The sequence below is a fragment of the Pygoscelis adeliae genome, unplaced genomic scaffold, assembly GCF_000699105.1.
Source record: "Pygoscelis adeliae isolate BGI_AS28 unplaced genomic scaffold, ASM69910v1 Scaffold308, whole genome shotgun sequence".
NCBI lineage: Eukaryota > Metazoa > Chordata > Aves > Sphenisciformes > Spheniscidae > Pygoscelis > Pygoscelis adeliae.
Window position 1 is genome coordinate 262,130 of NW_008825306.1, and position 16,723 is coordinate 278,852.

The following is a 16,723-nucleotide window of genomic DNA, read 5'->3' on the forward strand; positions in this document are numbered from 1 at the left end:
CGCCCGAAATCGCGGTGATCGGGCTGTGGCACGGGCAACCCGCCGTCCCCCTTCGCCACCGCACCGCACCGCACCGCCACGGTGCTCCGGCCCGTTTTAAAATCGCGGCATTAACGGTAAGAAGCCCACGGCGATCAGTTCGCCCGCGGCCTGAGCGCGAAGGAGAACCACAAGTGACTAGTGAACGGGATTTTTATACTCGGTCAATTCAGATAAACCATTATTGTTCCAAAGCACGTTTGTCCGCGTGTCAGAAACACCACAGATCTCATGTCAGTCAAAGCACAACGCGACACGAAAAGTTCACACGGGGGGGGGGAGGTGGTGGTTGTTTGTTTAGTATTATATTTGAATATTTTTCATATGACATCTTTCCGGACGAAAAAGCAATGACATCACTGGCAATATACTTGTATCCATTACATTAAAATGTAGCAAAATATCGTGGCTTAAAAGCAGCAGCTTTGCAAAGCTATCGTATCCAGCAGAAGGGAACTCGTATTACAAACGCATTACAATCTATTTAGCGTGATCGTGATTTTGTCTGTCTTGCAAGATGAAGCACAGCCAGATGAGCACTAATGAATGCAACATGTGTTCATTCTTTTGGTAGCCGTGCCTGAAGCCAATTGGCAGAATGACTACAGGAAGATAAATGTCAAAACAAAACTATTTGTGAATATGTACTGCATATATTTTTGCCTCATCTCTCTATCATACTTCAAATAGTTTATTATTTTCAAGCTTTGCAAACATATTAAATAACTCTGGATTAAACTTTTGATTTCCCGACAACAGGGCGGGGGGGGGGGGGAAGTCCATGTCTCCATTCAAAAAAACAAGGAGGGGCAGCACTTTCCACCCTCACAAACAGACGACTGATAAGAAAGAAGGTTCGTAACAACACATATAGTTAAGACAGCACACAAAGCGGTTTGTATGTTTTCCCCAGAATCATCAGTCTACATAATTTCAGCAGTATCTGCCTTTTCCAGCAGCTCCTGACAGACTGGAGGGATTGAGTTCTGCAGTGATTTTAAAAAAAGAGAAAGGCAGTCAGCTGAACACAGCCCTGCAGCATGAAGCCAGCCAGCCAGCCAACTACCACGATTAATAAAAGGAAGGGACTAAGAAACCGAATGCTGGAAGATGATAGAGGCTAAAAGGCAAGGGCACACAACTAAACTAAACTAGCTAACCTAACTAAAAGTTAAGGCTTCAACACACAGCCGCGGCACCAGGATTGACCAAGAACTCACGCTTCCAACTTGTCCCAACCACTAGGTTGCATCATGTTGTTAGATTAAACCATCTTCATTGCAAGACGAAACACTGAGTTTTATCTTGGGTGGGCTGGACCCACAGAATTGTTTAACACGCACAGACATACATTTTGGAATCCCTTAAAACTCAACATCCTTCCTAATACAACTATGAAGCCTTGAAAGAAATTGCAGGCAAAAATCCCCCGTGAGGCCAAACAGACATTGTATGTGCTGGTAAAGACTGGCACAGAGAGCAGAAAGGGGCTTCATTTGCCGTTTTAAGCAGCCATTAGTGCTCCGAACGATGACAGATTACATACAGCTGCCAGGAAGCATCCAATGTAGTTCAAACTAATAAAATTTTTAGAATGTCTCATTTTTAGAGTAAGTAAAACACTTTGTATAAAAAAACCTAGGATCTCCTACTGTACTAAAAGGATATGAAATACTGATTGTTTCCAGATCTATGACCCTGATTCTTAGCTCTAAAAAGAATGGATTTCCTCAGCATAGAAAAAAAAAAAAAAGTTGCATTAGGGCAGTATTTTAGACAGAGCTCAATGTCTGCCGAATCAAGAGCACGCAGGGTGAGGCAGAAGGAACCAAAGCAAACGTTAAGAGCACCTTCAGAATGATCCTCTGAACACTAACGTTTGAAACAAGATTTCAGATGGCCCACTGTATACAGCTCACCCTGAAAATGGCAGAAGCAGTTTCAATCTACCCATCGCCTGTTCCCTGCTGGGCTGAGGACTTGGATCAAAATTCCTTGATTTCCCTTTAAATCTCTCATGAAAGCCTTAACTCCTCAATAGGATTTTTCACTCTTCTCCATACCTGTCCTTCTAAGCAATCTCACTATCTTCAACAGCTGTCTACCTCTAACCTTTTCAGGCTTAAACACCATCTCAGGTCCTCTTCCCTGCTGTTACTGAACGTGAGTGGTGGGGGATGAGGAGGGACTCCTCTTAAGTATTTTAGGTAAGCACAAATGATGAAACAAGTACTTAAAATATGGCACAGACAAAAATAAAACACCTATGACCGAGGCAAGTAACCTTTGGCTAGAAAAAAGCCTCTCAGAATATTAGTGGTGCACACTACAATGTCACACCATGGAAAAAAAAAAACCAACCCTCTTCAATCTAACATAATAAAGCAAGTTAAAGATCAGGAATAGAGCCACGCACGTTATAAAAGCACACAATATTTTGTTTGTCCCCAACATACAGATATTTAGGAACATCACACATGTAGTAAGAACAGCAGACGTCTCAAAGACCGCAGCAGCAGCAGTGAGATTATGAACCTACGAAAGGAGTAATTTTAGACACTTCAGGTTTTCACGCACCAAAAAGCACTCCAACCCACATTTTTTTCAGAGGTGGGAGCCAACGGCTCCTCCAGCTTTTGAAGAGAGCCGTAGGAAGGCATGAACTCTTTGGAGTCATCACTTCCACGTGAAGAGGAGGAAGAAGCGGGTCCCCTGCCCCATACCCCAACCATTGCCATTCAGTGACCCAGACCCAGCCATGGAAACTGGGGGTGCCCCCGCCAAAGCCGCTGCACCCCCAGCTGCACAGACTGCAGAACAGACACCTTGTCCCCAGGACACCTTTAGTAATTAAAAACCAAGAGGAAGATTATTTACTGAGTTTCCTTGGCAAGTGATCCTGCTACCAAGAAAATACCTGCAGTTACATGGAATTTGGAAAAAGTCTAAGCCTGTTTTCACAGAACAAGGGTCTCTTCATCTCCTTCAAATTTAGGAGACTGCAGGTCCAAGAGCTGCTGCATGAGGCGATCACTTTTTCTTCCCTTCAAAGGATTACTGGAAACTCTCCCTACCAACCTTTGCTTCGGAAAACCTGTAGCCATAACTGTACCTAAAACAATACAAAGTGATAACTGTACTGAGACTAGTTTAATGACTCTTTTGCTGTTGAACTGCAAGAGGGCAGCACTAGTTAATTCTGTTCCTTCATATGTATAAAACTGATTGTGTTTCCACTGGCAAACAATCCTTCAATTACTTTGCTTTCTTCTTTCTGAAAAGAAACTGCAGCAATGTTGGCAATTAACCTCACGTCCAAACAGTATCACCTTTCAGCAGCTGCATACATCCCTGTTCCAGTATTACCTTTACCCCATGGAAAGGAGAGAATAACAATGATTTCTTCAATAACTACCCAATTCCTAAAGACTCGAAACCTTTTATTCCTTTCTTCTTAGGAGGGAAGAAAAAAAAAAAATCCTTTCTGTAATCAACAGGCTGTTTTTAAAACCATGTTTTATCTGCAATCACCTAACTAGCACCACGAATCAAAACCATCTCATCATATGAGACAAAAATAATTAAGCACAGTTTTAGAATACACACTTCGGTTAAGGATGCTCATTGCAACAGGCCTGTTTCCAGCAGGACTTGCGAGGTGTACGGAGGGAGGTGTACAGAGGTTAGTAAGCTATGAAGGACAAGGGCAGCCTCGCAGGATCCAGTGCTCCCATTAACACCTGCGGGATGCAGCAGCCTCTGCGCGCTCCTCCTTTTCACTCCAGGTGCTGGCACTGTAATAAAACCTATTATAGTCCCATTCTCTGAAGCATTAATACCAAGAGTGATGGAAGGCAGGACTTTTGGCTACAATTAAGGTCACTTACAGTGGGCATACGGCAGCGCTTACTGCTAAAATAAGCATCCCTGCCCTTCTCCTGCATCCTTCCCATCCTCATCCTGCTCCCGCCGGTGGCACAAGCGCTTGCGGGGCTGCGCAGGGAAGCACACCGGCAAACTGAACAGGCTGAAAACTAACCCATCAACACCGAAACAGGAAAACTCACCAGGCCAGTCGTACGGCACAATGAACCACGTTGCAGCAGCAGAGAGGTGGCAGACCTGCTGGAGAGAGCGGCAGGAACCATGCCCGTCAATAGCAGCTCTGCCTGCAGATGACTTAAGGTAACTGTGAAACAGCTACACTTGTAAATCACCCTTCATTGCCAGAAAACTGAGTGAAACAAGAACTGATACAGATGAGAGTGAAGTCCCTGAGCGAGCAGTGCCGGGGCGGGACGTGGCAGAGAGCACATAGCTGTGCCAGAGGCTGTTCCCTTATCACTCTCCCTCCCAGACCCTAAACTGAGCTCATTCACCCTATGGGCATTTTTCTCAAACAGACCTAGCATGCAGGAAACATGAGAAACAACAGGTGTACATCAGATTGTAAGACCTGTCCTGAAGCTGTCCTCCAGAACTAAACCACACCCATGTCCATGCAGTCAACCATCCCAGGAAAGGGATCTGAATGGGGAAGTTTTTTTTCCCAAAAAAACCCACATTGCCTCACTCAAAAAAGAAAACCCACAAACAATACAAAGCCCTCCAAATGCACATGCATATTTTAAGAATAACCACCTGAATGTGTATTTTTGTCAGGTGGGTTTTCTGCTGCATCAGCTGCTTACTCTAGTTTGCAGAGGCAGCTGCACCAACATGACTGAGGTGGCAGCAGGCTGATGTGGAGAGTAGGAAGGGTGGCAATGTTTAAGGCTGGTATTTCACTGAGCATAACATCAAACCACAGCTGTAGCACGCCTTCCGCTGCCTGCCTGCAGCACTTACACAGCAGACTGCTTGCAGCTGCTTTCCTGCCTACCCATCAAATGCAACAGGGAAACAGCCAACAAACAAGATGAAAACGTATTAAATCTAAAACACAGCCACAAAAAGGTTTCTCCTGCAAATTTTATTTTGGGCATATGTTCCAGACCACAGTCCAGACCATGTATCCTACATCCCCATGAAAGCGTGCAAACCTGCCCCTGAGAGAAGGAAGAGTCTGAACAGCAGCATCCTTGTTAGGTGCAGTCTGTATTTTTGTGGAGATAATCACAGTTTCGTCTCTGGTCAAGAGCCTACGCAGCTTCAAACACAGCAGTTTTGCCTAAGTAGTATTTTTAAAACTACAGGTAAATCATACAAGGTTGTTAAATATAAAGTATATCCATTTTCTGAAAGCAATTAGCAAAAGTTTGATTCTTAATAAAGACAACTAACTGGTAGTCTTAGTCATACCAAAGCTATAGTTATGGACTAGCTATGGTTAAGTGACTGCTGTCTAACCATTTAGCTCATGCCAACAGAAAGAAAAATGTTGCTTTTGCCACGCAGAAGTGGGGAAACAGCGGGGGAGAGAACAACTGCAAAAGTGTTTTCTAATAAAGCACTTTCAAAATAAAGTATCTACTTCTGGAAATATTACACTGCTTAAGAGTTGCGTATTCTTTCAAAAAAAGATTAAATGTCATTCTTGCATATCAAAACATCTCCAAATGTTGGCTGTTTCCACTAACACATTGCTGCAATGTTGACTATTTTTACTACTTTTAAAAGTAGTAAAAGTAGTATTTTAAAAAATACTTTTTTAAAAGTAGTAAAAAATAGACTAAGTTTAAAAAAAAATCAGAATTTGAAAGAGTCCACTATTTATGACAGAGACCAGAGAGTTTCTCATTTACTCTCCGCTTTGAGATGCTGAGGAAGTAGAAAAGCCTTTACAAAAACACCACCAGCAAAAAGGGCGATCCTTCACACAAAACTAATTCTTATTGAGGACATCCCAGAGGGTGGCTCAGACGTAACCAGGCGTCTTGGTACAGCACACAAATGAGGAAGAAAACCCACAGACACTAGTCTGGCTTAATCCAGATGGATAGGAACACCTTTCGGCTTCCAGACTTCTGCATATGCCAGAAGAACCCAAATCTCCCACCTGAGGGGTGGGGTGATCACCTCCATTTGTGACTACGCAGCATAAACACAGTATCTCCAATTTAATTATTATCTAGTACATGCAAATGTGATGTAGGTGTCAGACCTTCAACTATTACAACACTTCAGAGTTTGACCTTATCAAACGATCATTTACAGCTACACAGTTTTAACATATTATATATCACAGCTGTACAGTCCATAAATTAATTACCCTTCTGATGGCGCAGACTACTAAACAAAGTGGTTTAAAGTGAATCTGTAGAGACAGTTTTATGTCCATGTCATTCCTTTAAATTTACTTGACAGCAGATTTTGTACTCTCAGTAAAATGTGTCACGATAATAAACATAATGGTTTGTTTACAAATACAGGATTGAACTGTTGTGAAATCCTCAGGCAGGGCTTATGACCTATGCTGTTGGAACATGAAAGATACACCTTTTTTTTTTAAACGACAAATATGGAAACTCCTGTTACCTCTTTTGTTTTTCAGTAGTGTTCTCAGTATTATATTTCAGCTTCACTTTAAAACTCAGTGGATATAAAATGGGAAGAACAAGCCACACTATTTCCATGAATTGTTTGATAAAAAATTGTCATTAGAAGGAACCAGCTTGGTTCACACACAGAGGTCAAAAGAGACCTTTCAACTAAGTCAACAAATGAAATCTGCCAGAAGTCACACTTACTTGAAAGTCTGAATAACATTATTGACACAAAATTAGGTACTGATTTCCAGTTTATTCTTCCTGTAAGAATAGTAAAGTTACAAAAAAACTGACACAACTGATACCTTTGCCAGCCTCTCTGGAGAAAAACCAGAGAGACAACAAGCAACCCACCATTCAGTTGGTAGCTCTTTCACAGGTCAAGACCGAGGTCAACTGTTGACGACAGAAACGTGTGTTGACTACAGAAACGTGTGTTGATATTGCCAGAAAAACCATTCTATAGGTCAGGAAAAATAATGTCTTCCTCTGGATCATCAATGCTGTTAAGACAGCTAAAGGTCAAAGCAAAAGAACAAAAAGGCTAATTAGAGAGAGGGAGAAAGAGAGAGGGGAAACTTTGGTGTGCAGCGGTAGAGGTCTAACTGAATTGACAGATTAAACAGCTGTGGTGTAGACAAGGACACACTTTGGGAAAAAACACCACACAAGAAAAATGGAGAAGGTCCTTGGTGGCTTTAAGAAATGGAGTTGTGTTTTCTAAGAATCCAGCTTACCGAAGCTTACCTACTAAAGGTCAGAAACGGCAGGAATTTGATTGTATCATATTACGTAAGAGGCATTTTCATACACTGCAAAACCACTGGCCCTAGGAGGTGGGGATGGTTACGGCAGTATACGATCAAGCTCGCTATGTCCTTACTTTACCACAAGAAGCTCCTTTACTCCAGATCTAGCTAGTCATCTTCAAGTAATAAGAGCTGGAAAACAAGAGAACAATCCAAAACATACTGAAGTCACATCTTGAGGCTTGATTAAATTCCTGCCAAAATGAAGAGTTTACCCATCTGTTCTTTGAGAAGGATGAAAGTCCATGATCTAACTGAATAAAATACCAGGGCTGATGGGACTACAATTAAAAGCAACTTCTTCACTAGCAGAAGAGACAACAGTACTGACTGCTCTAATCTTCCAAGGGCTTAGGATAAGGAATAACCTATATATATTTGCACAGGAAGTCAACTAAAAGAATAAAAACTATCCTGCCCTGTGCCTTTTTTTCCTAAATACAGACTACGGCAGCATTTGTATTTTTCTTAATACGAGAGGGTATCCCCAATCCATGAAGCTAGTCAGCTTCATGTAACTAGCTGCTTATGTGCAAGTTTATGTGATCAAGACTGATACAAGAAACTTGACAAATACCTTTACACATAGCTTTTTTGAATCCAAGTTTTGGGGATTTTTTTTTTTGTGTGTATGTTATAAAAGAAACACATACAAGTTCTAACCTACAGACAACCTGAACACACAACTTAGATTTGAATTATGTATTCCCTATGAAATGGACTATAAACTTTTTCTAATATCAGCTTGTACAACGTTTAAAGCACTCCACAAAGCCAAATGGAGGATCACAGAATTGTAACTGCACGTGGCTACACAGTTTTTAAATTATGGACATAATAAGGCATCATTATATTTACAGTCTATGTTTTTCTTTCATATTCCAAATTTTTAAAGTAAGTGAGACTTGATCTCGAGACAGTCTTGAGACATAAAAGATGTCCAAACCTTAGTAAAGTGCTCTAAATAAATTAACAAAAATAAGATTTTTTCTTTTTGAATCATGTATACCATAAGTCACACATCTGACTATTGAAATACTCAGTCCAGATACAAGCCCCCAAACGCCCCCATTCTTCCTTTTTCTATCCCCAAGCCAAAAGAATTTGATTGTTTTTAAAGAATTTTTGTCAAAACAAAGCTTCAGAAGACAAACTGTCACAGCAATTTATTTATCAATAAGTTTGTAATCAAGACAGGAGCTTACAGGACACTGAGCAACTGACAAAATTATGTTTTCAGCATAATTTTTATTTAGTAGAAATGTTTTGCCTGCCATCTCTATAAACAGGAAGACTCAGCTATTTCCTTCAACCAAATGCTAGACACTTACTAACATAACAGAGCCTGCAGCAACATCTACTTGAAAGTAACAAACCAGTAATGCTGGACATTTTATTATATTTCTCCATTGGCTGTATTTACAGCGTGAATATGCTTTTTCTGTTTTCAACATAAATGAAAATCCTTCTGCAGGAAAGCATACACTACCAAATTATATTGCAGGACACCAGAATTAAAGGAATGGTATTAGGTAGCAATGAGAAGACAGGCTAAAATACCAACGAAAAGAAAATTTCAGTCCCTTTTTCTGAAGTTTTCACTAAATGTTGTGTGTTTCTTTAGGCATCATGTGAGGATGCGTTCATTTTCAAGGTAACAGATTTGAAGCAACCTTAGAGGCATCATCCAATCAAAAATACAGGTTTTCACTCTTCTGTCAAATTGCTCAGTATACTGCCACCCCATAGGAAAATAAAGTGTAAAATTATACCACAGCAATCAGGAATTAATGAATTTTTGCAAGTCACTTGTGCAGCTTTCCTACACTTGAATAGCTAGGGTATTTACATTTTAACATAAACACATTTGTATCTCAAAAGTAATCCTCAAAATAACTGCTTTGCATTTTTTTGCTTGTCACTATACACCACCTTGTTGAAAAGTGTTTCACCACCCTGCAAGGTGGCTCACAAGGAGGCAGCCCCCCCCCAGCCCCTTTAAAACAAGGTCAAGAGAGAGCAGTTGTGGATTGCGAATGACTATACTTCATACCTTTCAAGATTATCTTAACAGAGGATTTATACCTCAGTATTTTTCCTTGCTAGTCTCTTGACAGAATTCAAATCACTCATTTTGTTTCACCAGAGGATGATTATTTGATTTAACGATTAACTCATCTGATGGGTAATCAGGCAACCGATTTTATCTGCTTCATTGCTATCAAGTGGTCAGTGTTACCTTCCACTAAGGCAAATTACAGGTTTTAAAGCATACCTGCAATCAGAGGAAATCAGTTTGTTCTTGCAGCATCCTCAGAACCCACAGAGGACATGTGCATTGGAGGGAGGTGGGGAGAAGTGGAGAGAAGAGGATTAAATTAAACAACAATTTGGAGGAAGCATCTTGCTGTCTTCTGTCTCCACTGATGAAATCAGGTCTATGGCATTAAAACCCATGTGAGAGAACATGGCTTATTTGCATTGTCTCCTTCCTTTTCTCATTGAAAAATCAATTGCTATCCTTAGGCAGGATATACATTGGAACGAACAAACTAGCAAAAGAGTAAACTGAATTTGCAATCTGACCCTAATCGCCCACCCCAAGAGCCATACAAAATGTTTCAGAGGTAGACTGCATCTGAGGCCACTGAGCATGGGCATCACGTGTCAACGTGTGATGAGCATTTGGTCTACAGAAAACTTAGATGTTTATTTTCTTTAAAAATAAAAGCTGCCTGAATCTGTAATGCCAATAATTTTTAGATGTTAATTAGTGAAGTCCTCCACTCTACAAGAACACATTACTGATCTTCAAACCCAAAGCAACACCTTGGGCTGTATCACACACACGTATACATGGTGTGGAGCACCTTGATGCAGGTGGGGACAGTGCGGTGACTTTCCGTCACAGGTCCGCTCTCCTACAGACAGGATGGAGCCAGGTATCAGCTGTGGGAATGAAGCTGGCCATCCCTGAAAACACGCCAGAAAATGCTTGCAGATAGCTGCTTTCAAGGTACCACTCTTCAGTGAAAGGATTAGAGTGGAAATAACCCACACTTGGCACAAACCTCTTGAGTCAGGAGTTTGGTTTAGATCATAAGCAAATTAGCGGTTTAAACTTGATTCACTGTTGGAAGATTTGATTTGGTAAGAAATTTTTAGATCCTGCTGCACAATTTTACAGGAAGGAGTTTGCCTGGCAGCTGCGGCACTGGGCGGAGGGGGGACACAGCTCCGAACACAGACCATCTCCTAAGCGAGGTTCTGGACGGGCTAAAAAATCAGTGAGAAACTCCAGCTGACTGAAAAGGGAACCGGGACTCACCTCAAGACTATTACACCTTTTACTCTGATACAATTTAACATAACATGGCAATTCCAACAAGTTATTAAAACAAAGCATCCTCATAGAGACAAAAATCTTTTGAAAAACAACATTTTAATAGAACTACACCTAAATAGCATTTGGACAACTTGGGCTATAGTAAATGTTATATGATGTGATCGTTCCTTCTTTTATAGCATCATGTTTCCAATGATTAAGTATCAGAGCTACTTTCGTAACAAGCATGGCTATTAATATTATTACTCCACCAGTTAAAAAAAATTGCTTTTGCAAATTATTCAAGTACTTTGATTTCTCATACCTGTTTTGCTAGAAAAGAAAAATGTTTAATAAATTCATAAAGATGACAAAACCAAAAATATACTGACTTAACAGAATTCCATCAAAAAACTGCTTTAGAGTACCCCATGAAGTGGGCCCAGCACAGGTTTTACTGACTTGCTTCTTCACCAGATGAATTCCACTAATGTGTATTAAAATGCTAGGTAAGTGAGACTATGTACTAAAATTGTTCTGTATTATATAGTAATATGTTAAGGACAATTTTGCCTCCTAGGAGACTGTAAACCTGAAAATTGGTCCACATTAGTTAATTCATTATTAAAATCTGAAACACGAGTTACTACCAGAGACATTCCCCTTAGAGAGAAAATGTCACTGATTTGTCATTTATGTTTTAGCTCTATCTTAAATAGAGAAAGTAAGATGGTATATTGAAGTCTGAAAAATAAATAATCTTTGTAGTTAATAATAGAAAGTCATCTTTTCCCCCTACAGGTTGCTGCCCTAGTACTGTTGTAGATACCACCCCTCATGTTATGGAATAATATAAACTAACTCCCCAAGCGAGGCATTCCATTTTTCAATTTTTTTTTTCCCCCAAACGTTCCATTGCTTTGGGTTTCTTTATGATCTAACCTAAGCAGCATAAGCAAGACGGTGCAGCGTCCTACACAAAGCATTAACTGACTCAAAGCGTCCTGCTGGCTTCACAAAACATTAAAGAGGTACAGGAGAATTGATGTTTCAAGTTCGCCTGAACTGAACACAGCTGACAGAAAACACTGATGCATCCAGTTCTCTGGATTTGCTTTTGAAATGATCCGATGTTTCCAGAGAATGGGGAGGAATATCAGCCGGGGGCGGGGAGCTTCTTCTACAATTGCAAAAATATTTTTCAATATATGGGGTAGCCGGAGCAGAGTGAAGCCCCCAATAGTTGTCTGCTGGGCATAGCCACTAGATAGCAGGATCTGCTCAGTGAGATAGCAGCTTGAACAGAACAACTATAAACAGTGTCAGTTTAAATTAAATATGTTTGTCTAAACCATATGTTACACGACAGGTATCTGCCACATCCAAGTTTTTATAATTTATTAAGCAGATCTTAAATACAAGGGCAACCTCAGAACGCTGAATTATTGGGAGGGGGGAAATGTTTTTTGGTCATCTTGTGTTTGTTAATTCAGGATATTTTTTTTTCCTTAACACTGCATCCCTGAGATGTCTGATTTTCATGCTTTTTCCTTTTGCAACTTTGAGGGCTGCTAACTTCCCAGTTTTATTAAACAAACACAGAAATCCTCTTCCTCGTACTCCACAGCTTCATCAAGAATGGCCTTAAAGAAAACCAAACTTTTGAAACATTCACAACAAAGTCATACCCATCAGCAATAGAGCTGATGATGTTGTAAGAAAAACCCCACATCAGGATCTACACAAGGCCTCCTCTACCAGGAGTATTGCTGGAGTTCAGTCCCTGAATATGCAGCTCTTGGTAAAGCTCACTTCAGTTTGGCTTACTTGAACATTCACAACAAAAATGAACAAAGTCTCTTATTTTTATGGGTTGTATCGCATGCTGATCGTATCTTCTACAAACAAAGCCAGGATTTAATTGCACTGGAGCATTAGGCAGGGAGCCTTTAAAACTCTTTTCTATTTAACCTATCCGAATTGCAAGCGGCTGTATCAGAAAAGACTGAAGCGTGTGCCGTTCTGCAAAATAACCCGTAGTTGTACATATGGGCAAGTACATTTCCAAAGTAATTTAAAAACATATAACTGATAAGGAAGAATTATGAGTTTTCCTTTCTAACCTTCCCACAGATTAACATAATTTCAGGTTCCTAAAAAACAACCACATGCCCTGCTCTAGGCATTGCTGACATTGCTGGATTATTCCCAACACAATTAGGAGGGGCTGCATATTAACAGCAAATCCACACATCTGAATTATCCGTGCAAAATACCTGAAGTTTCCGTTTAAGCCAGACAAGACTATATTTTTTGCTTCTATTCATTCTTCTAGATGCATGCCAAAATTTTGTGCCTGTTACAATTTTATAATTCCTTTGTAGATCATGAAAACAAAGCAGTAAAGCATATCGATGAAAACAAAGTCATGATTTTTCCATATTAAGGAAACAGTCAAATTTCCAATCCACTGTAAAATCTAGCAAAGTAGTAATTTATTAGCCATGCCCAACAATTCAGAGGTAAACAACAGTATTCCAGATACACAAAGTAAAAACCCAAACACAAGCCACACGAACACACACCACTCCACAAACCCTCCTATATTCTCCTAGTGATAGATTGGATTTCTCTACTTCAGCCAGTATTCTGTTTCCCAAACCTTGCATTGAACAAGGCCCTTCCTAAGGCGAACCCAATGCTTTTCTAGCAAGTACAAGATGGGGGCTGCTTCCAGCTCTGCGACAGATGTGACACACACCAGCCCTACAGCCTCTCCAAAGCAGTGACGAGAGATCCAGATCTCCTGGGAGCACCACCGAAGGAGACCACAAACTTCCAGCAGCGCTCGCAGGAAAGGTCTGTCTCCGTTTCCAGATTCCTCCAGGGACTGCCTTTAAATAACGCCACTAAAGCTGTCCACTCCTCTCTGTCAACATGCACAAAGGTTGTAACTTTGCAGCTCTGGGAACAGAGAAGGTGTAAAATGGCCATGTTTGACATTAAGCACCAAGCAGGAAATAATATATGGGGGACACTGGCAATGAGGGGTGTCCTATTATGCTAAAAGAGGTGCTTACACATATATTGAACGGATATTTTTAACTTCTCAATCTAATAAATTTCTCTTAGAATTTCTGGCTTAGAAACATACACCTTTAGTCCAGGGTTTCTCATAACCTACACAATTCCAGCTCCATGTGAGCATCAAAAGGACAGACAGAGAAAAGAGATTTAACGTTTACATTTCATTCCGCTCTCAAAAGGACTTTGATAAAAATGAAACTTACACCTGAATTAGCAAACATTAACAAGATTTATTCTGAATGCCTATTTCTTGCTTTTCACCCTTCTCCCTAGCTCAAACGCAGAGAGTTGAAAGATCTGGCACTAACCCTTCTTTAGTCAAGTGGCAAGGAGCAGAACTCAACACTCACTAACATTTGCACTTCTCCAAATAAAGACTAAAGGCTCCCTTTCTTGACAAAGTGGGACTTGGCTAGAATAGCTCCTAGATCTCCATGAAGTTATCTTAAAAATAACCTGCTTACGGGTTAAACAGGTTACTTAGTAATAGGAACAAACAAGATCCCACCTGCATAGAGCATAAAAAAAAAAGAGTGGCCTTCAAGATTTAGCCGACTTCTTTAAGAAGTTTTCACCCCAATGTGTCTTATTCCCCCGTTGCAGTTACAGACACAGACACCCTCACATGCAGTAGCTGCCTATGGAGGAATCCCTCGTTGGTGCCAGGGGGGTTACGTGCCCGCCCCTCGGGGAGGATTCAGCTGCACCACCAACCTCGTGCTACCACAGATGAAGTGAGCTCTCACAGGGGCAAGCCAGCTGCACGGACGACGACCGACTCCAACGCTGAGCAACGTAATGTGCCGGCTGAGTAACACCTTAAACCACCGCAGCTCTGAAGCAACTTAACACCAAATTTAGTTTAAAAGAGCTTGCAAGTCCAATTTGCATATATATGTACGTATGCATGCATGCATCTGTGACCTACAAAATCAGGTACCTACCTGGCCCCTCAGAGCAGCTCACTTAGGGTGCATAAAGGACAAACCTAGTACCAAGGTAGAGAGTGCTTACTGTAAAATGCAACTGAGTTTTAACAGGCGCTGCATCTGTTCAGTGACCATAAAGGAGAGGAAGGAAGTACTGTGTTAAGTGAGAAGACAAAAATTATATTTATAAATGAGTCGTTTCTGGGTTCAAAAGTTTTGAGACCCTTTTTCTGGTATGAGTTGCTGGTCAAGGCAAGATTACACTAACATCTCTATAGATCTCTAGAAAGAGTAACAGAGACCTTGTCTCACACTGTCCCTTCTGAATCGCTCAGCATCCTTCCCTGTATTTGATGGCATTAACATTAAAAACACGCTCACCTGTTAAGAGAGCAGCAACAATAATATGCCTGGGACTACTTGGCTACAGAGGTCTACAGAGAAGAATCAAGCCTGGAATTCTCCCCCAGCACAGCCAATATTAGGTAGAAGTCTCAACAGTTGACAATACCGAACACTTTTCACATAGAAAATAATCTGAACAATATTACTGCACATGGTGCAAAGATAAATCATAGAGCATTAAAAGAAGCTGTTAGGCAGGATGTGTCCCACTTCCTCCTCATCACATAAATCACAACTAGTTATTTCACATGTAATCAAATGCTGCCAGACATCAAGACTTGCTAACGCTTTCCCTCTGCCCATCCCTCCTCACCATTAACTCAGAAAAATAAAACAAACAAAAAAAATCCCACACCCTATGCACACCCAGACCTACAGACCCACAAACAACAGACCTGATGATGTCTTCCCCTTCTGGAGCTTAAAGCTAAGCAAAACAAACAAACAAAAACAAAATTAAAAAAAAAAGCGTGGGGGGGAAGCAACAGAAAAGGGAAAAAAGAAAAAACAAACACAAACACAGAACAAACAGAACAAAGCCACAAAAACCCAGCAAGCACAGGAGAGGGTCTGGGCAACTCCTCAATGAAGGGAGCATTCAGAAATGGTATACCAACATATATATCAGATCCAGATGTACAAGTAAATTTTCACCGTTCAAAGCTTACACAATTTCACAGCACAATTAACACCTATCACCCCAGTTTTAGAGAGAGGAGCCACTAACAACTGCATAGACAGTATGTGGCACCTTCAAGCAGATACGTTACTGGGTACATGGAATTAAAAAAAAAAAGGGTGAATTATCGGTGCAATTAGATATTTTATATGAGTCTTTCCATTCCTAAACCTTCTCATATCTTAAAATTGCAATTAAAGGTAAAGGGTTCACATCTGGAAAAAGAATCGCACAACTTTGTGTTTTTAGACAGCCACATTTCTCATATGGCAGTTAAAAAACTGCCAGAATTTCCCATACAAACATGTTTCCAGCAATTTCAGCTCTCCCATGCAGTCTTTGGTCCTAAAGTAATAGTCTCCTGCAGAAAAGTTTTTTTAAACACACAAAAAATAATTCAGCCACACATTTCTCTTGCATGATGAACCGTTTTCCACATTAAGATGACAACGCTAGCACTGGAGTATCCTGCCACAGCAGGCAATTAAGAGATTCAAAAGAAAAAGTGTTAGTCTTGCAAAAGACAAGCCATTGCCAACTTATGAAATACAAGAAGTAGATTAAGAGAAACAACCTTTGAGAGGTAGCCAATACTTTCACAGAGGCTAAAACTGCTGGGGAGGATAGTCAATGGGGGAGGAGAAAAAAATAAAGGGAGAGAAGTACTAACACACAAATCTTCATCAGTGGATTCATCCATCCATCAAAACCGACTAGTGTAGAAAGACTGAGCAATTGACCGTATCAGCGAGTTTAAGAGCTCGACTTGCTATGTTTTACTGCCAAGGAGGATCGGACTGACTGCAGAATGCAGAGCCAGCTGCTGTGCAGCACATGGACAACATCTATCCTCTACACACCAACGGCAATCTCAACACAGGCACCGAGGGCTGCAAGATATTCAAGCTGGATAAAAATCATAAAGGAATGAGGAAGGACTGCATACCAATGAAACAGTTAAG

The 16,723-nt window shown here is 40.7% G+C and overlaps 1 protein-coding gene across 1 annotated transcript in view; it reads right to left on the reverse strand.

Annotated features, from left to right (window-relative positions):
- The window catches only part of EML4 (echinoderm microtubule associated protein like 4), a 162,578-nt gene that overhangs the window by 96,683 nt on the left and 49,172 nt on the right, over positions 1-16,723 (reverse strand). The gene's annotated exons all lie outside the window — the stretch shown is intronic.